Below are 26,351 nucleotides of genomic sequence, written 5' to 3' on the forward strand. Positions count from 1 at the left end.
AAGTTTATCAGGCCGACTCGGAGGAGGTCTGGAAGATTTATGTAGACGGATCAGCTACCCATCGGGGAAGTGGTGTAGGTACACTTCTAATATCTCCGCAGGGAGATATTATGCAGCTGGCTGTACGGCTGAATTTCAGAGCTACCAACAATGAGGCAGAGTATGAAGCCCTATTGGCAGGTTTACAAGCAGCTCGGCATGTGGGGGCGAGTAAAGTCGTGATATATTCAGATTCGCAGCTAGTAACTCAGCAGGTGACCGGACACTTCGAAGCAAACAACGAAAAGATGCAAGTTTACAAGGAAGCCTATGAGAAGATGAGGAAAGATTTTAAAGAAGTCACAGTTACCAAGATTTCCAAGGCTGAAAATGAAAGGGCAGATGAACTAGCTAAAATGGCCAGCTCTCTGACTACTTGGGTACTTGACCGACCTATAGCGCAGACCTTCCTTATAGCTCAGATCGATCTGCAAAATAATCTAGGAGAAGTAATTGATTGGAGGGCGCCCATAATAAGTTTCCTCCAGCAGGGAATTATACCCACCAACCCAGAAGAGGCACGTATGCTCAGGAGATAGGCTCATTCTTATGTTATGATTGGAGATCAACTGTACAAAAGATCCTTCTCCAGACCTCTGCTCAAATGCCTGAATATGGAAGAAGCAGATCAGGCCTTACGAGAGATACACTTGGGGTGCTGCGGTAATCACGCAGGCGGGAGAACGCTGGCTCAGAAAATACTGTTGGCCTGGTATTTCTTGCCTACTTTGCAGAGGGACGCACAAAAGTTGGTGAATACTTGTCAGTCGTGCCAAAGGTACCAGAACCTGACACACTGACCTACAGAGCTGCTGAGAACTTCTACAGTATCTTGCCCGTTTGACCAGTGGGGTATGGACATCGTAGGACCATTCCCAATGGCTATAGGGCAAAGACGTTTCTTGTTGGTGGCAGTAGATTACTTCTCCAAGTGGGTGGAAGCGGAAGCTCTGGCCAAAATTACCGAAGATGCGGTGATCCAGTTCCTATGGAAAAATATCTTTTGCAGATTCGGCTTGCCTCACAAATTGGTATCGGATAATGGCAGACAATTTCAAGGACGCAAAATACAGAAGTGGTGCGAAGGGTTCGGCATAACTCAGGCCTTCACTTCGGTGGCTCATCCGCAAAGCAATGGTCAGACAGAGGTAGTCAATCGGGAAATAGTGCGGGGGCTCAAAGTCAAGCTGGATCACACGAGAGGCAGTTGGGTGGACGAGCTGCCAAGCATTTTGTGGGCCTATCGTACGACACCCCGAGAAAGTACAGGTCTGACACCTTTCCATTTAGTGTATGTCAATGAAGCAGTGGTGCCTCTGGAGGTCGGGATACCGTCCGTGAGAAGAATGATGTATGATGAAGGGAACGCAGAGCGACGGCTGGCTGAGCTAGATTTCATCAGGGAAATCCGCGAACAAACAGCGGCCAGGTTGGAGGCCTATAGACAGAGAATGAGGCAGAACTATAATAGAAGGGTGACCCCCCGATTCTTCGGAGAAGGAGATCTCGTCTGGAAGCAGATAAAGCCCTTAGGGGAAGTGACGAAGTTGGCTCCTCAATGGACGGACCATACAAAGTTATCAAGAAATTGGCATCGGGGGCCTATTATTTGCAGGACGCTCAAGGAAGGAAGCTGGATCGACCTTGGAGTGCTAACTACCTACAGCCCTATCAAGTTTGAGGGGGCTGGCTCTGTGGATGAAGGCCGGATCAGACGAGGGGCGGGGAGACAGTAGGACAGTCAAGTAAAAACTCGAAAAGACATGTGTACATGTAACAATTTCTCAGTTTAAGTGGCTAGTACAGATCATTTGAAAGGAGCAAAAATCTCATCCGGAAAGCCTTGAATGATTTGGTCGTGATTCAAGAAGTCTGCCGGGGGGACAGAGCTCAAGAAGTCCTGTGCGTGCAGTTGCCTGATAACTCCAGCCGCCGTGTATGGTACGGTCGCAGCAAAGCGTGCCCCAGCCTGGCATAGAAATTTGGGAGATGCCAGATACGAGATTCGACTCCGCAGGCAACGATCCCCCTCTCCTTCTTGATAAACGGCTAAGGCGGTGGATACTCCCGTCAATGCCGCTCGGGACTGGGTTAGCTCTGCTTTCAGCGCCCTCAATTCAGCTGCTTGAGTCTCCAACTGTGCCGCCTGGACCTCTAGTTTATTGTTCTTGTCCTGCAGAAGAGTATTCTTGGACTGTATTTCCTGAGCCTGATGGGCTAGTTGCTGTTGAAACCCCGCCTCAGAGGCAGCTCTTTCCTCTTTTACAACTCGGAGCTCATCTCTCACCTGTATCAAGGACCGTTTCTGACGGGCAGTCTGATTGGTTAGGGCTTGAATCTCCGCTCGCAAAGCATAACTGGCTTGGGCAGGGTCGTTCAGTTGCAACTCTAGTTCGGAGACTCTTTCCCGGAGTTCTTTGCTCTCATGATGGAGGGTGTGAAAAAACTGATTCAGCACTAAAGATTCTGCGTGGGTCTGGGCGGAAAATACAACCTTCAGTTAAGGCAATGTAATAGCAAGAGTAGGATGAGGGGTACGTACCTTGGCCCAGGACTTCGAAAACCTGTCCATCTGGACTAATGGAGGCGCACCACCCATTTGATCCATGCTCTCTGCCCACAAACTGCCGAGACAGCCTTTCATCATCAGAAGGCTCGTGGGGGCGTCGGGCCGCCGAGCTAGAGCAGCTTCGGAGGGGATGGTGGTCCTGTAACGATGGCGAGCAGAGGAGGAAGGTTGAGAAGGGCCGGCGTCAGCACGAGGAGGAGCAGAAGGAGGTTCGGGAACGGGCTCTGTTGGCGCGAGGTTCGGAGGATCGCTTGGGCTGTCTTCCTCTACAGGGACGGGGGCGGAGCGGAAGACAGCTGGTCTTCCCCTGTAAGGGTTGGGAGAGGCTGCCAGATAAAGGAAAAAAAATGAAGAGGGAAGGGATGTCATAGCCAGTCATGACGGTAGCAAGGGGGCAATGTGGTAGTATAAGGAGCCGAATCAAGCGTCAGTGAAGTCAGACCTGGTCTTCGGCGCCGCCTGTGAAGCAGGGGCTGGTTATCAGAGTCAGAGTCATCAGAGCGAGGCTGACCCTGTGAAGAGGCGGCCGCAGCCCTGCCTGTGATGCCCCGGCCGGAGGAACTTAGACCTGCGCGATGGAGAGCTGCACGACCACGTCTGGGGGCCCGGGGGGGCTCCCCAGAAGGCGCGTCTGGCCAGGCGGCCGGCTAGATCACGACCCCGGCCTCGGCTCGAGGCACCCGACGAAGGGGAAGCGGCTCGTGAGGTAGGGCGGGAGTGGGCTGAGTTGTTACTCCGAATGAGGAAGATCCAAGATGAGGGAGTAGCCTCCTATACAAGATTGCCCGACCGTGCCGTATTATTTCCAGATCAGTGAGAGGCAAGGGCAGAACCTCTGATGCGCGATGCAAAACCTCAGCTGAAGGCGCCAATATGAAAAGTCATTCCCACAGGGAAAGTGATCGAAAAGGAGGCACCCGACTCGGACTTACCTAAGGAGCGCGGTGTGTCGGAGGTAGAGTGGCTCAGCCTGAAAAAGGAAAGTAAGTCTTCAGATAGCAGCCGTGTCAGATTCAAGCGCCAATCCTGCATTTGAGTGGCAGCCGTAGCATAGGGGATGTCCATGTGGAATTCGTCCAGCGCCGGAGTTGGAGGCAGCTCAGGTTGCCAATGCATGGGCCAGTCTGTTTCCTCTGGAAATCGGAGAAAAAAGAACTTTTTCTTCCAGTTAGCACTGGGAGGAGGAAGAGGAGAAAAGAAAGCGGTTTGGTTGCGGGCTTGGAAATCAAAAAGACCATCGGCGCGCCGAGCGAGAGCGAAGAAGCAATGAAAAAGGGGAGCTGACCAGGAAACCTCACAAACTTCGCAGAGTATCACGAAGCCACATAGAATCTTTATGGAATTGGGAGTTAGCTGACCTAAGGGAATCCTAAAATAGCGACACACCCCAGACAAAAAAGGATGAGGGGGCAAACGAAAGCCAGATACAAATTGTTCCGTAAAGAAAGTACATGAACCAGGCGGAGGGTCGAAGTACAAGTTCACACCAGTAGGAATGATGGGGAGAAAGCTGGTAGGGATTTCGTAAGTGTACCGTAGGTCATCCCAATCCAACTCAGCGAAAGTTGAAGCTGTTGGTTGCTACAAGGAAATCCAAGAAGGAGAGGCCATTGCAGGGGAGATTATCTCAGGAGGCAGAAAGAACAGACAAAAAGAGGAAGCTTAGAGAAAAAAGAAGAAGCGCGGCGCAGTCTCAGAAACGATCAGTCGCGGCGGCGACGTTTGAGTACTTCGTGGCGATGGCGAACCATAACAAAAGAGAGAGAGGAAGAAGATACTTATAGGTATGGTGGAGGAAGGATATTTTCGTAAGTCAACAACGGACGGTGGACGCAGGGGCGGAGGCAGGCAGGGAGCGCTCTGTGATGAGCCTCGGAAATATAACCAGAGGGCATTATGGGAAAGGCGAGGGCTCGAAGTACGAAGCGTCCCCTAAAGGAGTCACTCCAACCAAGACAAAAGTATACGGAAGAGCCAGCAGGGAGACAGGTAGTGCGGGTCAGCAGGCTTCAGGGACATGCGAGGCAAGAGTTGGCTCGGGCCGGGCTAGGTACAAAGGCAGCTATCGGAGGAAGAGCTACGTGGCCGAACAAAGCGAGCAAAATGAGCAAGGGCGAGTAGGTTAGCATAGATCTACTAAAACCACGGACGACCTACTAAGGAAAGAAACAAGCTAAGGATGCATGAAGGGGAAGCGAGACAATTATCCGAAATTCAATACGATCATACGATCAAGTACAATCACGGAAGGTTCAGCATCAACACCCAAAAGGTGAACATTACAACACATCGCTCGTCATACAACATCCGGGGGAGAATGCGCAGAATCAACGGAAGCCGAAGGAAGGAGCCCGGGGTCGGCTGGCGCTATATCGGAAGACGCAGGATCAGCGGACGCATCAGATGCAGCAGCAGGAGGGGCCTTGGCAGGAATATCCCCGAGAGCTGGATCGGCCGTAGGGGGAGGAGCCTCCAAGAGGAAAAATCCTTCATCTGCTTCGAAGGACGGGAAGGTTTCCTGTGGCAATTCCCTGGTTAGGTGAGCCGTGTCCAAGAAGGTGGCAGGAGGTGCCGAGCGTAGGAAATCTTGTTCAAAGGCCTGTCTGACCCCACCAGCGGCCCCATGACAGAGCAACAGGACCATCCAACACCCCAGCTTATGAAGGAAAAAGGAAGAGCGGACGTAGGCCAGTCTGTACGCCTTCAGCCGCTCTGATTCGCTAGCCCGGTACACCTCCAAACTATTTTGGTTCGCCACAGCCTCGGCGCGGGCCACGGATAAATCGCTCTGGCCCTGAGTAGCTGTTTCCTGGGCCTTCAAGAGATCCGCTTGCAAGGATTGGAGAGTGGCTTGGCACGCTTCCCACTGAGTCCGCATGGTTGTTTCTCGGGCAGCGTCAGCACTAGCCAGGGCCTGGGCGTCAGCTAGCCTCATTTGCAAGAGCTCCTGACCTTGCCGTAGAAGCGTCAACTCCTCTGATTGGGAGAGCAGCTCTGCCTCTTTGGCCTTCAGCTCAGAAACTGTCGCCTGATGACAATCCATTTTAGAAGCTAAGGAAGACTCACTTGTTTCCAAAGCCGCCTCCAGCTGTTGAAGTTTATCGAAGGCAGCATGGGAAATGGCCCGAGCAGAGGCCGCCGACTCCCCGGCGGCACGCAGGTAAGCATCCAAGCTTCCAAGAGAAGGCTCGGGAGGAGCTGAGGAAGCCGTAGGGTGCTCTAGTTCCTGAAGACGTGCCTTGAGCACTGCGTTCTCTCGCTGAAGCTCGGTCGCTCGTTGCACGGCGCTCAGGCTCGCGGAGCAGGTCTGTGAGTGGCCAGAAGAAGAGAAAGGGGGTTACGGAGATACACGGATACCAGGGAAAAGAAGAGAAGGAGCTTACCGCCACCAGGGAACGAGCAATTTGATCAAATTCCCCCAAAGGGGAACTGCTCTCCCAGAACTGCTGACTGGCTGATTGCCAGGAGATGGCCAGGTCCCCATAGAAGTTGACCCTACCGAAGATAGGCGAGGAATCAGCAGCGGGCGTATAGGCCGGATCGGTCTCCGAAGGGAGCCTCCATAGCGCTTCAAAGGCTGGGTCTGTAGAGGGCAGGTTCGGGATCGGCATGACCGAGCTCGGAGGCACGAGAAGAGGAGAAGTGGAGGGAGTTAGCGAGCCCAGGGGCTGATCACCGGAGGACGAAGGCGGGGCAGGTGGTATATTCTGGGTCGTCACTGGGACGGTCAGGTCCAATGGCGGGTCTCCCACCTCCGGATCAAAGGCTTTCTCCTGGACCAAGCTTGCCTCCTGGACCGAGCTCGTATCCGAGGACCTGGAGGGGGAAGAGATTACCGTCACGCGTTGACGGCGAGGAGGTGGAGGAGAAGTTGCGGCGGTTGGGGCTGCTCTCTTGCCCTTGCGCGTAAGGCGCAGCTTCATGGTCGGCGGAAGAGAAGACACTTGTTCCGCGGGCGAAAGCTCGGCTGAAGGTTGATCAGGGATGCGAGGTAGGGCTGAGTCTGCAGGGCTGGGGGCAGATGGCTCAATAAGCATCGGGGCGTCCTCCGCATCAGCAGTCCGGGGATCCGGAAGCAGTGAACCAGCGGTAGCAGCGGGGTCAGAAGATAGGCCTTGGGTTAGCTCTTTGTTTAGAGCTTGCAGAACGGCCACCGAGGGTTTCTCCTGACTGGCGAAGGAACGGAGGATGGCGGCCACTACAAAAAGAGGAGGAAAAAGCACCTTAGTTAGCGAAGAGCAGCATACAGAAAATATTAACTTACCAAAAGGAGCTCCAATTTCTGTCGGGACAGGGCTAAGACCAAAAGCGTGCAGAATGCCTTCCAGCATCAACACGGATAAGCGAACGACAACACCGCTCAGCTTGCCTGAGGCTGTGGAGCAGGCGGAATCGTGAGCATGTGAAGGAAGGTCAGTAGCAAGGATAGGACGCCATTGGGAAGGCCTAGCCAAGGGGGCAGGGGGTCTAAGGAAGAAAAAGCGAGATCTCCAGCCTTTATTGGAAGAAGGTAAGTCATCAAAAAACTTATGGCCCGGCTTGGCCTGGACGTTGAATACCCCCGCCTCAGCTCGCCGGAAGGAATAGAAGTGGTGGAACAGTCTAGCAGTCAAGGGAATTTGATAAATGCGGCACAAGATGATGGTTCCGTAGACCGCTCGGAATACATTGGGGGCAAACTGAGAGATACCAATACCGCAATACTGACTCAACTCAGAGGGAAAAGGATGTAAAGGGAAGCGAAGACCGCCTAAGACTTGATCCTTAAAGACAGTGATAAACCCGTCGGGAGGAGAAGAAGGATGTTCATCTGGCAAGGGAAGGCGGAACTCATATGTGGCGCCTAGCCCTAAACTGGATTGCAGCGAAGCCAGACCGTGATGGTCTAAATCAGAAATGTAATGTGAATACCAGAGGGGGTCCTTACCATCCATGGTTGTGAGGAGCAAGCAGGTGAGGGGGATGGAGGCAAGAGGAGTCACAGGTCGGGCGCAAGCAGGGGAACGAGGAGTTGCACTGCCAGAACCGGCCGCGAATGAGAGGAGGAGGATAGCGAAGCGTCGAAGTAAGAAGAGCGGACTGCCTTTAGGGTTTATAAAGCCCATTCATTCCTAGGAAACATCGAGAATCGAGCCGAGTATCTTTTTGGGGTAACGCGCCTCAACGCCGTTGGATGGGAAATAAGCGCCGAAGGGTCCAAAAGGGGGTCAGATGCTGGCGTCAGGGGGCGTGCGCAGTAAAGGCACCGGACAGGTGTCATCGCGAGAAGAAGCACATTAAAGATCGACAAGGCAAGGTAATCATGAAGCGGCGTGGCCTAAAAAAAGAAGCATTCTTCGTGAAAGGCTCAAGGCTAGGCGGGAAGTTTCTTGAAGCTGCAGAGGCCAGGCAATTCAAAAAGGTCGCAAACAAGACAGGGCAGCAGGAGCGATTGCCATATCAGAAAAATAGCAAGCAGGTCGGCGGGGGTGTTCCTCGTGCGGATTGACCGAGCAAGTAGCTCTGCGTGGGTAGCCCCGATCTGAGCAGCCAACCGGGCGTGTCGCGAGAACTGCGGGGTCATCATGAGATGCAAGGGCACTATGCCCAGGGGTTGAGTAAGGGTTTTTTACGCTCCCTCTTCCATTCTTAATTCTATACTGTGCGTGATGCAATTGCAGGAGGAAACGCGACACAAATAAGTATGCCCAAGGCTAGCAATAGCGACCAGATTAACTAAAACAATGAGGTCGGCGGAGGCGGGACAGATGAAGGCGAAGAAGGGCTATGCATCTATGCCTTTTGCCGTTTGAGTATTATTACTGGTCTCGGACCAGCGTCATCGCCGCCGGTTGTGGACCGGAGTATTATTACTGGTCTCGGACCAGCGCCATCGCCACCGGTCGCGGACCGGAGTATTATCACTAGTCTCAGATCAGCGCCATCGCCACCGGTCTCGGACCGGAGTAGCCCAGACTCTCGCCTCAGGGCGAGTTATAAGTGAGCTCCGCTCTCACGCCCAACGACCTTTCAGGTCGGCTCCCATGCGAGAATTAAAAGTGAGCTCTGTTCTCACGCCCAACGACCTTTTTAGGTCGGCAGTCCCAAACTCTCGCCTCAGTGCGAGTTATAAGTGAGCTCTGCTCTCACGCCCAACGACCTTTCAGGTCGCCTCCCATGTGAGAATTAAAAGTGAGCTCTGTTCTCACGCCCAACGACCTTGCAGGTCAGTAGCCCCAGACTCTCGCCTCAGTGCGAGTTATAAGTGAGCTCTGCTCTCATGCCCAACGACCTTTTAGGTCGGCTCCCATGCGAGAATTATAAGTGAGCCTTGTGCTCACGCCCAACGACCTTTTTAGGTCGGCAGTCCCAGACTCTCGTCTTAGTGCGAGTTATAAGTGAGCTCTGCTCTCACGCCCAACGACCTTTCAGGTCGGCTCCCATGCGAGAATTAAAAGTGAGCTCTATTCTCACGCCCAACGACCTTTCAGGTCGGTAGCCCCAGACTCTCGCCTCAGTGCGAGTTATAAGTGAGCTCTGCTCTCACGCCCAACGACCTTTTAGGTCGGCTCCCATGCGAGAATTATAAGTGAGCCTTGTGCTCACGCCCAACGACCTTTTTAGGTCGGCAGTCCCAGACTCTCGTCTCAGTGCGAGTTATAAGTGAGCTTTGCTCTCACGCCCAACGACCTTTCAGGTCGGCCCCATGCCGGAATCAAAAATCAACCCCCCTGCGAAAATCATGAGCAAGCTCGGTGCCCACACCTGACTGCCTTTCTGAGGGATGCGTCTCACATTGAGCGGAGCCTTTTCAACAAGCAGGTCAGCTACATCTGGCTTTATTTTACGCAAATTGCAAATATGCAGCAAATACGCAGGGCAAAGGGTGCGAGAGACCATCTACCCTACTCCTACAGCGTCAATATTAACTACGAAATCAGGTTTTGTACGTCTACTACGGTTTTTAAGCTTTATGTCATTTTTATTACCCAAAATTCATACATGAAAAGGAATCATGAAGCGATCCTGGGCTCTTACATATGGGCTAGTTTCTAAGAAATGCTTGCTAGATGAAAATTGAGCAGGAAAGACTATGCCAAAAGGGGACAGATATGCAAGCACAGCAGCACAGTTCAATAAGAAGGTGATACAGCCAAGGCCACGAGCAGGAACGCCTTATGACAAAGGAGCCACTGCGACAACTACTCCCCAGACCAGCTTTGACTCGGGGAAGGGATTGGCCCTGGAGAATGAGCACTTCCACGTGAAGACCTGTTGGGAGATTCAGGGGCGTTCAAGGCTCGATCCAACTGCGCGTGGAGGGAGTCGATGACTGTTTGTTGCCGGGCGATCGTGTCTTGCTTGTCGTTAAGAGACGCCCGGAGGAGCGATAGCTCAACCTCATGCTCTTGCTTCAAGCGTTCTTGGAGGCTAAGTTGGCACTGCAGGCTAGCCTGGCATTCCTCTTTCCTCGCCTTCTCCGCATGCACGCAATGCTTCGCGATGCGATACTGGGCTTCCAGGGAGTGCAGGGCAGCTGTCTGCGAGCGCAATCCTGGGACACGCGCTCCAGTTCACGTTCTCTCGCGACAAGCAGCGAGGTGAGCTGATTTACCAGCGTTTGGGAGGGCGGTTGATCAACTTCATCAGAGGAAGGAGAATACATCTCGGGGGGAAGAAGCTGGCAGAACGCGGGTTAGCAAGAGAAAGTAGGGAAGCAGGAATGAAGAAGGATAGAATAAGGAAGTGACCGTGAGGCTCTTTATAAAGAAGGCGGGTGGCCAAGTCAAAGCAAAGGCGTGGGAGCAGCGCCCCAAGCGACTGGCGACGCAATAAATGAGGCATGGCATCCCAAGCGACGCGACACAAAAGTTGACGCCTGAGGCAGGAAGCAGGGCGCGCAGAGATGTGCTGAGGTCATAGAGATACGCTGAGGTAGATACCCAGAGATAGGCTGAGATCATAAGGATATGCCGAGGTCACAGAAATGTGCGGAGGTCTAGTCAGTCAGACTGTCGTCCTCCTTCGACTAGACTTGTGGGGGAGGCTTGTGATGCGGTTGGTAATGGAGGGGCCCGAGAGGAAAGGGTTAGAAAAGTTGAAGCCATATGGCGGTCAAAAGTCAAGAGGATGTGGCAGTCAATAGTCAAGGCGACTTGGCGGTCAAATAGTCAAGATGACGGGGCAGTCCGAGTTGAGCCTGGGGGATAGTCGGGTAGCCGGAAACCCGACAGACTTGTTGATCGAAGGGGATAAGCAGTAGGAGAACGAAGGGAGACGACAGGCGAGGTACCAATCACAGGTCAGAATCGGGAGAGCTGAGTAGAGTCAGCTCGATCTACAGGCTTGCGGTAGAAGGTCAGGAAATACAAAGCACAGAGGCAGGTCGGGATCGGCAGAGCTGAGTAGAGTCAGCTCGATCTACAGGCCTGCGGTAGAAGGCCAGGAAATACAAAGCACAGAGGCAGGTCGGGATCGGCAGAGCTGAGCAGAGTCAGCTCGATCTATAGGCCTGCGGTAGAGGGCCATGAAGTACAAAGCACAGAGGTAGGTCGGGATCGACCGAACTGAGCAGAGTTAGCCCGTCCAGCAGGTAATACTTAGAGGCTAGAGCCGGTCAGAAGAGGCGAGGCCGGTACAGGTCACAATGGATCGGAGAAGCTAAGTAGTGCGGGTGCGGAGAATTTCAACGGTCCGGCGAGGATAATCATTACATTCCAATAGTGCGAGCGAAGGAGGAGGTTCCTAAAACAAAAAGATGCTCTCACAACCAGTAGCAGCCTGCCAGCTGTCCATCAATACAAGACAAAACCTATGTGCGAAGGCGGAGGTCCCTAAACAGAAAGATGCTTTCACGACAAATGGCAATACGACAGGTGTCCGGGACTAGACGACAAAGCCCAACGTCTAACGTTTTCTGACAGGATGGCAGGTTCTAAGAGAGAGGACGCATAAAAAGGGAGAGATCCCTCGTACGCAGGTACGCGCACACACTCCCTCGTCACCTTTTTCCACAACTGTTTTTTCTTCTTCTTCTCTCTGCTTTTTCTGGGGAAAAAGGACCTGACTTGAGCGTCGGAGGGCCTGATCCGGGGACTTTTTTCGTGGGTTTTGGTCTCTAACGTGAGGGGGGAGATCGTCTGAGTGTGCGCAGGGTCCTGCAGCAGCGTCAGCCACCCGAGGGAGCCGAATCACCTGCAACTTCCCGTCAACAACTAGGCCACCGCGACCAGCCTCCGTCCGACTCAGCCTCCGGACAGGATCACATATAAAATTCTTTTTCGAGGAAATCTAGTGAAGTTCCTTCCTCCTTATTTTTGTCTTTTTTTTTAAAGTTGCGAACTATGCTTGTGTTATGGTCGTCACTGCCACGTTCATCAAGGCTAACCTAACTATCAAACTAGTTGTAATATAAAAACATTTAATTGGCATATCCCTTAGTGTTAATTATGTCATTCAATCAATAAAAAGCTATAAAGAATAATATAAAGATAAATATAATTGTTTAAAAAATAAACAAGTTTATAAATTTTTAGATTAATTAAACTTTCTAAAAAAAAAGTTAATTTCTCTCTTTCTCTATATACCCGTCTAAAATCGGTGAAAGCAATGAGCTAGAAAATGACTTTACTGTTGACTCGATAAAAGTTTTGTACTATCCTGTAACATAAAGAGTGTAGTTTCGGGCCAGGAAATGGGTCTCTCGCGTTGAGTCTTTTACGCTCAAATCAGTGCTCGGTCACAGAAGGAATTTCAAAAACATCTCTTAAACTCTCAGCATACCTCCATCAAACTTGGACTCAAGGGACGTATACCAGAGTCCGAGGACGGAGGCTGTAGGCTAGGAGGAGGTGGCCATCAGAGGTGACAGGAAATCAAGAAGTTCGACTGAAAGAAACAAAGACGCCATGAACACTGGACAGATTCGAGGAGGGGAAAGTGGAGGCTTACTAGGAAGATTGCTAAGATCATCGGAGAAGACGCAGAATGTGGTGGTGCTAAGATGCTCCTTCACGAAGACGAAAACGCAGAAGACGAAAACGCCAAGTGTGGAAAACGACAAGGCAAGCGCACTTATAAGCCCTGCGATCGATCGACCTCAGTCGTCTAATCTAGCTTCATGAAAACCTAGATGAAGATCTGATCGTTGATTTTGAAACGGCGCACGTCTCGGGACAAGCGAATATCCACCTATCACATCAAGCGTGCGACGACAATAGGCGACACGTGGCATTCAGTCATCGGAAGCATTTAATGAGCTTAATTACAAAAGTATGGTCTTGTGCTCGACCATAATTATCAAGGATTTACACGTTCTTCAAGATATTTAGATGGCATCAGCGTGAAATCGTGCTCGCTCGAGGAGAAAATGTGTTCTTATTCATCCTCCCAATTGACGTAAGGAACGAGCCACAAGATTGAACTCTGCATCGGCAAAATGAAGCCGAGCGACATCGGCTATCGAATCGATCCATGATTGAGCATAGTCCGATTGGACACTGGAGCGTTCGGGCCAAGCGGACCTTAAATTCACCAAAGACATATTTTACCCAGTCAGTCGGACTTGCAACATCCTTTGACTAGACTTGAAGAGGAGACTTGTGATGCGGCGATAAGGAGTCTGTCTAGCACGAGTCAATTGCCACGGTGAAGGTCAAAGTCAAAGGTCAAAGTCAAGGCAGACAACGCTTAAGGGTAAGCAAGGCAGAACCGGTGTGAGGTGCTGCCACCGATTGGAGGGATCACTGTTCGATCGGCCAGATGGTCGACCAAATGAGACTCTAATTATTTGACCCGCCAAGTGAGCCAGGAGCTCGCATAGAACAGGCTGGTAATACGGGCTAATCTGGTCGCTCGATCGACTCTGGGTGCGGCGTTGGCATTATACTCATAACGGACCACCCGTCCAGCGCAAGGAATAATGCTACACATGCGGGAAAGATGATTAATAAGGGGAAGAGAAAGCAATGGAGAACACGACAGCTATTAAATATGTTAAAGACAAAACGAAGATGCTTTCTGTTTGTCATTAAATCACATCATTAAATAGGGTAAGACGAAAGGTTACCTAGAAAGGTATAAAAGGGTCTACAAGTATGAGGAACGTAACAGGCAAGAAAAATACTTCTGAGTTCTATGGTTCTCTACTTTCTTACTCTCTTCCTCTGTTCTAACTTGAGAGTCGGAGGCTAATGCCAAGGACCCCTTCCCTGGTCTTGGTTTTGTTTTGCAGAATCATCGAAGTCTTCTTCCTGTCAGTGATCACCCTATTCCCGGCTTTCCAGCCTCCTTCATTCGGACATGATCAAGTTCCCAAAGCTTGTCTAACCACGTAAGTAGGAATTAATTAATATTACGTACTAAAAAATAAAATATACTATCTAAAACTAAATAAACCAAATAACTCAACCTTAATCTAAAAAAATAAACCCTCTAACCTAAATTCAGTAAAGTCAAAGAAAGTAATAACTAAACATAAATTAAATAAAAATAAAATTAATCTAAACCCAGACTATAACCAAGCCGATTACAACTATAAAGCAAATCGATATAAATCCAAAACCTAAAATCCAAGTCTAATAATTCAGGCGAGGCTTCAAACTAGTTGGTAGCTCTAAAATCAATAACTTACCCGGATAGGTAATTATGATTAGTTTGAATAGGAACAAAAGTTTAACTTAATAAACAGTATTGTTGAAGTTTTGGATCATAGTAGGTTAGGAAAACTCAGTTTATATATGTCTATGAGCATAAGACTTCGACCTGTTACATTTGGCTTAGTAGAATTCACTGAAACTACCCCTTATAAATCATAACTAGGTACACCAGAGTTTTGTATTAAGCTCAGTGGGTAAGATTATTTAGAAAACTATAAGATCCCTTTGTCTTAAAACTTAAACTAGATAAGATGAATAAAAATTAAATTAAATTAAAATAAATAAAAATATCAATTTAATTTAAAATCAAAATTGAATTAAATATATGTTAATTAACGTATTACATAAAACATATTATAAAAAAAATCTCTTAAAATTATTTTAATCTTTGTAAAAAAATATTTTAAAAATACTTTTAAAAATCCTTTAAAAAATAAAAGAATAAAATTTTATTTTCAAAATCTTTTAAAAATATTTTTAGAAATTCTTTTAAAAATCATTTAAAAAATAAAAAAATTAAAATTAATTTTTAAAATCATTTAAACATATTTTTTTAAAAAAATTATTTTAAAAAATCTTTTAAAATTCTTTAAAAAAATTATTTTAATAAATTCCTTTAAAATTTCTTTAAAAAAATATTTTTAAAATTATTTTAAAAATTCTTTAAAAAATTATTTCAAAAATTATTTTAAAAATTATTTTAAAATTATTTTAAAAATTATTTTAATAATTCTTTTATTTTTTTAAAAAAATTCCTTTAAAAATTCTTTAAAAAATATTATTTGAAAAAGTCTTTTAGAAATTCATTAAAAAATTATTTTAAAAATTTCTTTAAAAATTCATTTTAAAATTATTAAAAAAATATTTATTAATTATTTTAAAAATCTTTAAAAATTGTTTTAAACTTTTTAAATCTTTAAAAAATATTTTTAAAATACTTTAATAATTATTTTAAAAATCCTTTAAAATTATTTTAAAATTATTTAAAAAATTGTTTTAAAAATTATTTTAAATCTTTGAAATTTATTTAAAAAAACTTATATGAAATCCTAAACTTAAAGTTTAATTAATTTATTTAACTTAAAGCTAAATCATGATTGAACAAATAATTAAATCAACTAAAACTTAATCAAATTAAATTTACAACTGAATTAAAATAAGTAAAGAATTGAAACTTAATTGAATTAAACTCAAAACATTAATTTAACTTACCGTAGACTTAACTTTATTTAATCTAAAATAAATTCATAATTTAGGATAATCTTAATTGGAAACTTAATTTGATTAATATCTCAATCTAAACTAAGTATTTTTAATCCAAAATAAATAATTAATTATACTAAAAATTAATTATTCTTAAAGTAATGAATCCTTAATTTAACCTAAATTAAAATATGATTGAACTTAAATTAATTAACTTAGTCTAAGATTATTTTTTTAATAATTAATTAATTATTAATTTAAATAATTTTATCAAACTTAATGAACAACTATAATAGATAAATAGAAAATATTTATGTAAATAATATATTTGCTGAACATAAATATTACCAACACTAAATTTCCTAGCACTCAAGTAGAACTCCTTGTTACTAACAAGGGTAATCAGGATATGTCACGTTAAGTGGGAGGAAGGGTTGAAATTCTTTCAAGAAAAATGATATGTTCAAGGAAAGAATCTCAATGAAATGCTCAAGGATAGACACATAAAATGATGGGGCCCACAAAAAGTGAAATGGTGACCCATGAATTTATGTATATATCCTTGAACATTTTATTAAGATTTTTCCTTGGACGTATCATAGCTCTTCTTTCAAATAGTTTAAAATTAAGCAAACATTTTTGAAAAATCTTTAGTCTCTGAAAACTCTCATAAATATTTTGAAAATACTCTTTGAAAACCTTTTCACTTATAGAAAATAAAGTTTGAAAAATGTATTTTGAAATATATCTTGAAAATATTTTTAAACTGTTAGTTTGGATCTACCCCTTAGACATTTAAGGACAATTTCTAGATGAATATTTTCCTTAAATAATGTCAGGTTCAGGGGAGGATAATTGAAGAATAATTTTAAAAAAATATTTTGAAACATTCTAAAATTCTATTTTTGAAATTGAAAACCTTGTTTGAAAATTATTTTGAAAATTGTTTTGGAAATCCTTACATAAATTTTTTTCCCCAAAATAACTTAGGGAGTAATGATATGTTCAAGGAAAAAAACTCAAGGAAAAGCTCAAGGATAGACACATAAAGTCATGACTCACCATTTCACTTTTTATGGGCCCCATCACTTTATGTGTCTATCCTATCCTTGAGCTTTTCCTTGAGTTTTTTTCCTTGAGCATATCATTTTTCTAACTTAGGATATTCTTGTTTAAAGCTTTTAAAAATATTTTTAATTTACAAATTCTTGTTTAAAATTATTATAAAAATATTTCTAAGTTAAAAACTCTAGTTTACAATATTTTAAAAATATTTTTATGTTCTTGATTAACATTCTTTGCAAATCTTTCTAAATTCTTCCTTAAAAGATTTTTTAAAAATCTTTCAAATTCTTAGGAATTTTAACTTAGAAATTGTTGGAAAATCCTATTTTGAGATTGCACTTATTCTTAAAAATTTTACTTAGCAATTTCTTTAAAAGCTTATTTTCAAATAGTTTACCTAAGACATTTTCTGGAAAATTATTTTGAAAAGCTTATAAATTTTGGAAACTTTCTAAAAATCAAGTGGAAATTATTTTTCAAACTATTTGCTTTGCAAAATGTAAGTTGCAAAATATATTTAGGAAAACACTCTAAAATTTTTAAGTTTTATTCAAAGGTTATCTTTTTCACTTTGAAAAAATTTATTAGAATTTTTTTTTGCATAGTCAATATTTCTAAAATTATTATTTTACTTGAAGAAAATTTTGAAATTACTTTCAAAAATATTTTGAAACAATAATTTGCAAAGTCATTTAATTGTTTTAGTTTTTAAATCTATCTTGACAACTAGTTTGCAGAATTCAGTTACACAATCAATATTCGAAATGTTGAAAATCTTTAGAACAAAAATCACTTTTGCAACCCATTCTTTCAATATTTTGAAAAGTTAGCTACTTTCGAAACTTTGAAATTAGTTTGCAAACGTTAGCTTTCAAAACCTATTCCAAAATTAAATTGAAATTATTTTGTTACTTTCCCTGAAAGTTTTGTAATTGTTTCGCAAAATTTTATTACTTTCCATGCTTACTTTGCAGGACTTACTATATTATTTCATTCCTCTGTATATTTTTTGATTAATGTCAAAAAGGGATGGTTAGGGTTTAAGTTAGAAAATCAAAGGAAATTAGGAGAACCTAACCCTAAAAATGATTAAGAGAACAAAACTGTCTTATCTTAGACTTCTCTTAAAATCATTTTTTATATATGCTTTGCATATTTTTTCCTAACTTTAATCCATATTGTCATTCCATCAAAAAGGAGGAGATTGTTGATGCAATTTATATTAACGGTTTAACTCAGATTTTGATAAATGCAATAACACTTGTCTTCCAAGCTCGAAGTCCGATGAACAGTAGAGGAGAAGAATCATGTAAGCACTCAGGCAAGAAGTGTGCCGCTTGAACTCACCAACTGCATTATACTCTATGTTTTTAGGGCTCCCTATCGATTGATCAGTTTGCTCCTAATCATTGCCATATCAGATTTATGCGATCCAAGCCTTCGAAACCTCATTATAGTTAGGTGTTTTGTTATCTAATTGCTTAACCAAGTGTATAGGAATTGACTGGTCTGGAGGACCTGACATTAGGCTAAAATCCAGCTAAATCTGCGAGACTCGATAGTTGGTATGAAAATCAGATAGGTCAAAGAGTCGACCTGATATATAGTAGGAAGTCCAGTTAGGTCCATGGGACCTGACAGCTGGCAGAAGTCTAATTGGGTCTGCGGACCTGACAACTGACATGAAGATCTGGTGGGTTAAGAGGTTAGTCAACTGATTGTAAGTTGATAAGTGAAGGTAAGTCATTGGAGGAGAGTGACTCGGTGAGGACGCATCCCGATTGAGTGACAGTAGGCGTCGGTCCAGTTTAGGTCCATTTTGGATCCCTAAACTGAGGCCTTGACTATATTTAGTTCTCGAAGAGATAGGGTTTAATTACTACTTATTAATTATTATTGTACTAACACTTGTCTTGTAGGTTATGGGACTAACACTTTTTGTAGGGCAAAAGGAGCACAAAAGACCTCAGGTGAACAGTGCCCGAGGCGCCTTTAAACTTTGAAAGATGCCTTTTCACTGTTCACCGAAGGCACCTTCAAGGTTATGGAAGACGCCTTTCATATTATGAAATTCAAACTTCGTTGCAGATAAGGTTCGGGTTGTTCGGGATCAGATTTGTCACACTGGAGTCGCCTTCAAGGCTTCGAAAGGTGCCTTCCATGCTCAATAAAAGGAGCGCTCGCCCAAGCCATTAAATCTATCACTTATACAAGATTCTGCGCTTCCAATTAGGCTTCCAACTGCTCCTGCTTCCTGCTGCCGCGTTAAAGAAGTCTGTCTACCACCACTGCTGTTGTGTTAAAGAAGTCTGTCTGCCACCAAGCTTCCCTTCCAAGTCATCCGACCATCTTCGGTAGACTGAATGCAACACAAGAGCGGGTCTTAAAGTATTAGTAAATTTAAATAGTGTTGCATTTCTTATATTACTATTTTTAAAGGGAAGTGTAGGTTGTTACACTGTCCCTACTTTGTATTTGATTACCTCTTTCAGTGGTTTCGGAAGAGGCATTTAATGGATTATCCATTGATAGGTTCGCGGGACCTGGGTCTTGGAGTAAGAGTCGCCGAAGGCTCTGAACCAAGTAAAACCAATTGAGTTTTCCTTGTGTATTATTGTTCTTTAATCTTTCCACCGTGTAACTCCGTTTAACTCATGATTTTCGATGAATGTGATTCACCCCCCTTCTCACGATCCAACACAAATAAGATGGTTGAAATGGAGACGGGCGTCGAGTGTTTTATATGATCGTAAAGTATCTCTATAACTTAAAGGGAAGTTCTACAAAATGACGGTTAGACCTGCCATGTTATATGATACTGAATATTGGATTATGACTCGAGTACATGAGCAGAAGATGAGAGTTACAGAGATAAGGATGTTAAGGTGGATATATGGACATACGAGGATGGACAGAATAAGAAATAAAACACTAAAGAGAAAGTCGGAGTTATATCTATTAAGAAAACTTCGAGAGATATGTTTAAGATGGTATTAATATGTACTTAGATGACCAATAAATGATCCAATTAGGTGATGTGAAATTATAACAAATATGCATATCAAATGAGGAAGAAGAAGATAAAAAAAAGACTTGATTAGCAACAATAAAATAAGATAAAATTTATTTAAGTATAGATGATGATATAGTAAAGGATAGAGCCCAATGATATAGAAGGATTCATATAACCGATCTCACCTATTAGAATAAGACTTGATTATTGTTGTTGAATGACATATAATAATTATCTAGTTGGGCTTTATCAAATCTTATCGTATATAGAATGGTAAGTTTTTTTTAAAAAAATTATCTTGATAAAGATTTGATAATTTCTTGTTATCACTATTTTTCCATGTGTACAATGTAGGATCGGGGCGGGGGAGAGGGGGGGGGGGGGAGTGAATCACGTTTTAAAATGTTGTTTTCAATTTTAAAATCCTCATTGAAAGTTTGAGAATGCAGGGGAAGAAAAAGAAAAATTGAGAATAATGGGTTTTTAGTTTTATTTGGTTCGGAGCATTCGACGACTCCTACTTTAAGGCCCATGATCCCTTGGACTGTATCAATTGGGCAATCCACTAACAATCGTAAAACATATATAGATATAGCAAGTGTAACAAACTACACTTTCTAATGCAATAAGAAAAATTAACTTTAAATTGTTACCAACACTTAAGTAGATTATAATTCGTAGCTCGAGGTCGGTGTTACTTTGACTATAGTAGTTGGGCCTAGCAAGGTTATAACAGAGCGATAGCAGGAGGACAACACAACAGAATGATCAAGAAAGCTTGTATATGAGTTGTGTATAATGCACTAGCAGAATTCTCCTTATGTAGGCCATTAGAAGCGCCTCCAATGACCTAGGACGTCTTCAGTAGACCTTATCCGATGTAGAAATATAAAATTTGTTATCCGAGGCGCCTCCAATCCATCTAAGACATCTCCAATCCATCCGAGTCACCTTCAATCCATCCAATGCGCCTCGAATTCACTCGTTTGATACAATAATCCTCCGAAGACCATAACTTTTATCTTGGAATCAGGCTTTTTCAATGGTCACGTGTGCATATTTTGAAAATCTACATATGTCTCTACAACATAGAGTTAGAAAGATATATGCATGAACAATTTACATATGAATTAGATCCATTTTTACCAAGACCAGGATATAGTCTTAGTCTCAACTTAGATTTCTAAGTTGGATCTAAATTAGATCAGCACTTACAGTCCCACTGGGACTCATTCTCATCGGATCTCTCTCCTTTAGTTGTTTGCCTCCACTTACCATTTATACACTTACTGGACGTCTGATCTCTTAATGCACTAGGTCTTCCGGCCAAATGCACCATCTAGACTTCAACTAGTTGTCTGGTCTTCCCTAACTCGATTGAACTTTCTACCAATTGTCTGGTCCTCTCTGGCATAACTGAACTTTTTGCCAGTCATCTGGTGCTCCCTGATCCGACTGGGCTTTCGCTTGATGTCCGGTCCTCTAGATCCATCAAGTCTGTTAGCTTGTACACTTAGCTCAAGAGGTTAAATCACAAGTCTAACTTATAATCAATAAATATATCCTCAGATTGATTGATCTAATAGTAAATCAAATGGCTTTTTTGAAGTAGCGTATCACTTGTGCTACCTTCGCTCATGAGTCATTGAGGGTAGGGAACAACTTTCACAAGCTGGAATTGGATGAGATAACTATTATCCTACGGGCTATATTGATTCTATTGGTTCAACTGTGAATGCCGAGCTCAGTATTCTAAACTTGTTAATTCAGAAGAATATAAGGAAATAGGAAAATACACTACAATGCTGAAAATATTATTAAAATAAAAACTTTTTTTAACATCAACTAACAATATGATTATATAGACCTAAAACCCTAACTTATAAATAAAGGAAAGAAATCCTAACAGAAAATAAAAAATTCTTGGCAAACTAAAAATTTAAAATATCCTAACAGACTCAAAATCCAAAAATACAAAAGACAAGATTAATTCTAAAATAATAACAAAAATTATTCAGATCCTCTTGCATTACAAGCACATGAACGCAAATACCAATTGATAAATTTTGGACTAGCAAGTCTTGTCGGGGAAGACTAGCAAGTGAGAGGGAAAGAATGCAAGCACAAGTCTTCCAACCTGGTCACAAGTAAATGCTCTTTTATATATTTATTGTCAAACTCTACCATTTATGCTATGGTGTTTCTTAAGTTTATATTGATTTTTCTATTCATGATGGTAAAAAATGACTATGCTTGCCCCCATCGTCCTTGCTAATCCGTTTCAGGACTGACATGGAGGAGATAAATCACAAGTGACTACTAGTCTTTGGAATAATGATTAGCGCACGAGGAATATTGATTTTACTACTCACGACACATGATGTTGGAATTTTTTTTGAATCATTCATCGTTATCTTGCAGTGTTGTTCTTATTTCAATTCTGATGCTTGCTACTTGACTGCAAACTCTCATCTCACTAGATCAACATACAGTTTGAACGACCAAATGCTTGTTCCCTAAACCCCATTTTACTTTTTTGAATACCCTGCCGGCAATGAGTATAGAGGAAGTTGGACTGCACGAAATGGAGATGATGAAGAAATGGCATGAGAGGAATGTGAGGATGACTGAGGAAGCAAATTCATCATGGCACAAGGATATCACTGCACTAACAGATGAGGAGGACGATGCCACAGAGATAAAAAAAAAAAAAAAAAAGTCAAGAGCACGGGTGACTGGAAAGATGAAAAATCTCGTGGCGCTGACTAAAAGAGAATTGTCCAACACGACCTCAAACCAAATTAGTATTAAGACATAATAATTATTAGAATAGACCTTATCTTTATTAATATGTCAATTGGTATTATTAATATGTCAATTGACCTAATATGTAATTCTTCTATAAATTGCTCACGGACAAACCCAACAATCAACAACAAGATTTTCATTACTACCTTACACACTTTTTCTCCATTACTTTCTCTTTCATGGTATCAGAGCTTGCCTAATTTTTTCTTTCCTCAATCGTTATGCTAAGTCATCATTTTTTGTTATTATTATTGTGTCTCCACTTCCTTCTTTTCTCTTCCAATGCTTCATATTCTAGACACGAGTAGCAGCAACATCCTTGCTGCCCTTTTTCCTGCTAACCAATAGCAACAACATCCTTGTTGGCTTCGGGCCACTAGAATACGTCATTCCTATTCTCCACCGTCCAAGATTTAGCCGCTAAGTAGCACCAAAATTTCTTCTTCCGCTCCTTTGGTTGGTGGCTCTCATTGAGGAGATAGAATCCATCCTTTTTTCAGCTAGTACTCTTTTCTCTTCCTTTCCCTGGAATCTGTTGTCTTATTCTACTCTTTTCTCTCGCTCGAATCCTTCTTTTCCATATCCAACTTTAAAATCATCCTTTTCTGGCTTGGTTTTGCTCTTTGCGTCATTTTGCTTCCAAATCCAACTCCTAAAATATGATATTTTCATCCTACTTAACTCATTGTGTTACTTCCTCTGTTGGCATCGATCTCCCCACCCCTAGCCATCTTCATTTTTGCTTCCTCTTGTGCTTTTGATTGCCACTGATAGCGGCACACCTTCTCGCACTGACCTGTTATTTTATTTTATTTCTCCTCCTCGCACGCCTTCAAATTTGTCTAGAGTTAAATATATTGGTGTTCAATGTTCTATGATTTGACTTAATTTCATTGATGATCTTATAACTTTAAGACAACCAACCGTTTCACAAATCTATTCTAAACTGCTCTTGTCTATTCTTACTCGTGGTAAACCACAAGACTTTTCAATTACTAAATGGTTTAGTGGATAATATATCAGGAAATAAAATTTTATAAATTTATTGAATTTTATGAAATTTTTTCAGAAGTTAAATAAATTATTTTAAGTTTTAAGGAGTTAAAAGGAAGCTGATTAACTCGTCGCATGATTCCTCCCTCACCCACGCCGCGCGGCGCTCGCACGTCGACGCCGCCACCGCGCGTCGACAGTGGCCAAGGACGACCGCCGCCTACGCCCGGACGGGTTCCTCCTTCCTTACGGCATTCTCGCCCGCATCTCCGCACTCGCGCGTCCCTCCCCACGCGCCGACTGCCGCGGTTTCCACCGAGGGAAGCATCGCGCTGCCCGGCACAGCGCATCCGACCACCGGCCTCCCTGTTCACGACTCCCATAGTCGCCGGGCACGAACTTGTGCCCTGTTGCCGCCGGTGACCCCCCAGATCGGGATCCCCGGTCCTGTACACAGCTGCAACTGTGCGTCCGACCCTCGGCGCAACTCCTTGTGGTGTCTTCGTAGCGCTGCCGCTGGAACATGCCACCGCGAGCAACCCGGTTGTCTTGCGCAGTCGCGTTACCATCGTGTGCAGCCGCCGTGACTCGCGAGCAGCCCTGCCCAGCCTCCCCTGGTTCTTGTCGAGGGTTGGCTGTTCCTTTCTCCTCTTCTTTTCCCATCGTCACCACCAGCCCTTGCTGTGTCTGAGTAGCAGCGTGCTACTGTGCTTGTCGCCAAGATCCACCCGATTTGGATGAGGAAGCTACCTTCCTCCTTCACCATTGGCCGCGAACAGAACCGCCAGACTCCTACTTCCCCACCGTGAGCGTCTGTTGCAGTAGCCACCTCCGCTAGTAGCCACTGAAGCCAGCGCCTCGCCAACTGTTGCGGGTAGCCGTGTTGCGGGTAGCCGCTGTTGAATAAGTGTGAATGGAGAAGAGGAGGAAGAGAAAAAACTCTATTGTGCATAGGATTTTAGTCCTGCATTGAGAGTTTCTTGGCATCTTTGTTGGTTTATATTGATTCACATACATTGAGGATGTGAATAAATGCATGGCGAGAGGCTCTCTCTTATGTGTGGGTGTGCAGAGGGTGCAAATTTAGGGCCCGGATTATACTGAATCAAGTTGACTCGAGCGCGACCTGTGCACACGAATGTCGGACCGGTCGGAGCAAAATTTGCCCAAACGGAACACGAATGCCGGACCTGTATGATATGATATTACCAGATCCAAGCGTAGGACATTGGATATTCTGACCCTTTAGTAGATGGTTTGACTTTGTTAGGATGATCATAGTTGTTTTATTCATACTAGGGTAGGACATTGGATATTCTGACCTTTAGTAGATGATTTGACTTTGTTAGGATGATCATAGTTGTTTTATTCATACTAGGGTGTAGGATATTGAGTATTCCTCATTATTAATTAAGCCCATAACTTATGTTCGTGAATTTGTATTATACTGACCTACACTTAAAGAACATCACTCCCTAACAGAAAGATAGTGTATTCCACTAGGCTTTCTCTTAGAATTACTTGATATTAATACTAGATGACTAGTAACTTGGGAATATGGTCTGCCTATTATATTAGTAGGATGATATCATAATATGGGATACCATTGTCTTTCATTCGTTGTTGAGAGAGTCGTCAGCGACCGTTAGTATATCCTATCTTTCATGCGTGGATGAGAGGGTTGTTAGTGGCTATTGGTATATACCTTGTCTGCCCACAGGATCATCCGTGGTAGAGCGTTCTCCCGCAAACAGTGACTAGTTATTTACCCTATCCGCCCACGGGACTATCTGTGGTAGAGTGTTCTCCTGCGGACAGTGACTAGTCATTTACCCTGACTGCCCACTAGACCATCCGTGATAGAGCGTTCTTCTGCAGTCAATGTTTGTTATATACTTGCTATACGTCGATCATCTATTTGTTCGTGTAGGTTTGGATGTACTATATGTACTCCCGTCTTGTTGGTTATACTTGGTTGAGCATATTAGTGAAATGCTATGTCATTGATTTTACTTTTGGTTAGCTGACGATTATGTTGAGACACCTACGTTGGTTAGTAAGTGTTTTATCTAAGATTGTATCTTTGATTTCCTGTCAGTATATTATTATGCATTATTTCTTCTATTCATTGAGTATATTTTATTTATACTCACTACCCCTTGTTCTGCTTTGATCCTCTAGGTTAGCAGATAGAGGATGTGTGTCACTCAGAGGTCTTCGCTGCCAGTCCCACTCGAGTTCAGATTTCCGAGTTTGGATTTCTATATGAGTGTTACTTTACTTTCCGCTGCTTATAGTTTGAGTTTCCACTTTGTATCGAATGTTTATATCGTTGATTATGTTTTTAGTTAAATTAATTTGCTTCGTTAGTGATGTGGAAAATCTGAAGGAATTTATGTTCCTGAATTGATGATTCTGTATTTTCAAAAATCTATTTCTGAAACAGAGTTCAAAAAGCTAGAAACTGTGATAGCAGAAGTCTTATGTGTATGCTGTGGTGCTCTACGATTTCTTCTTTTTGCTTTCAAGTAATGTAACGTGAATGCATCTTTCAAGTGGTTTGAAAGGAGAATGTAAATCTCGGGAGTTGCAGGAACCAATGGTAATTCCAAATTTCTGAAACTGTACCCTTGAATCTGTTTGCTTTGTCTAATAATTCATAATTTCTGAAACTTTGTTGAAACAAGTGCTCTGAAATTTTATGTGGCAATTTGGAAATGTCTATAAGCTAGTGTAGGGCTCAACTCAATATAAAGCAGGATGTTTGAACTTGTTGGTGCTGACCAAAATTGAGAGGCTGAATTTCTGATTGTTGCTATGGAGCATTACCTCAAGAACCACCAAGAATTGAAGATGTAAGTGTAGGGACTTGTGCTATGGAGCCAAGTACCCAAGAATCACTACATGAGGATGAACATTCACCAGAACAAGAGCTTGAGACATATCTTGATGAAGAGGAGGTAACAATCACCACTCCAGGTACCTTTCAAGATGACAAGGTTAGTGATTTTTGTGATGTATCAGA

General features: G+C 43.3%; 1 long non-coding RNA gene across 1 annotated transcript; it reads left to right on the forward strand.

Moving 5' to 3' along the window:
• The first annotated feature begins 23,453 nt into the window (after nucleotides 1-23,453).
• LOC122008836 lies at nucleotides 23,454-26,012 on the forward strand. Its single transcript, XR_006119405.1, has 2 exons — nucleotides 23,454-23,956; nucleotides 25,508-26,012. It is a non-coding gene; the product is annotated as an uncharacterized LOC122008836 (long non-coding RNA).
• The last annotated feature ends 339 nt before the right edge of the window (nucleotides 26,013-26,351 follow it).

This window comes from Zingiber officinale, chromosome 8A (genome assembly GCF_018446385.1).
Source record: "Zingiber officinale cultivar Zhangliang chromosome 8A, Zo_v1.1, whole genome shotgun sequence".
Classification (NCBI taxonomy): Eukaryota; Viridiplantae; Streptophyta; class Magnoliopsida; order Zingiberales; family Zingiberaceae; genus Zingiber; species Zingiber officinale.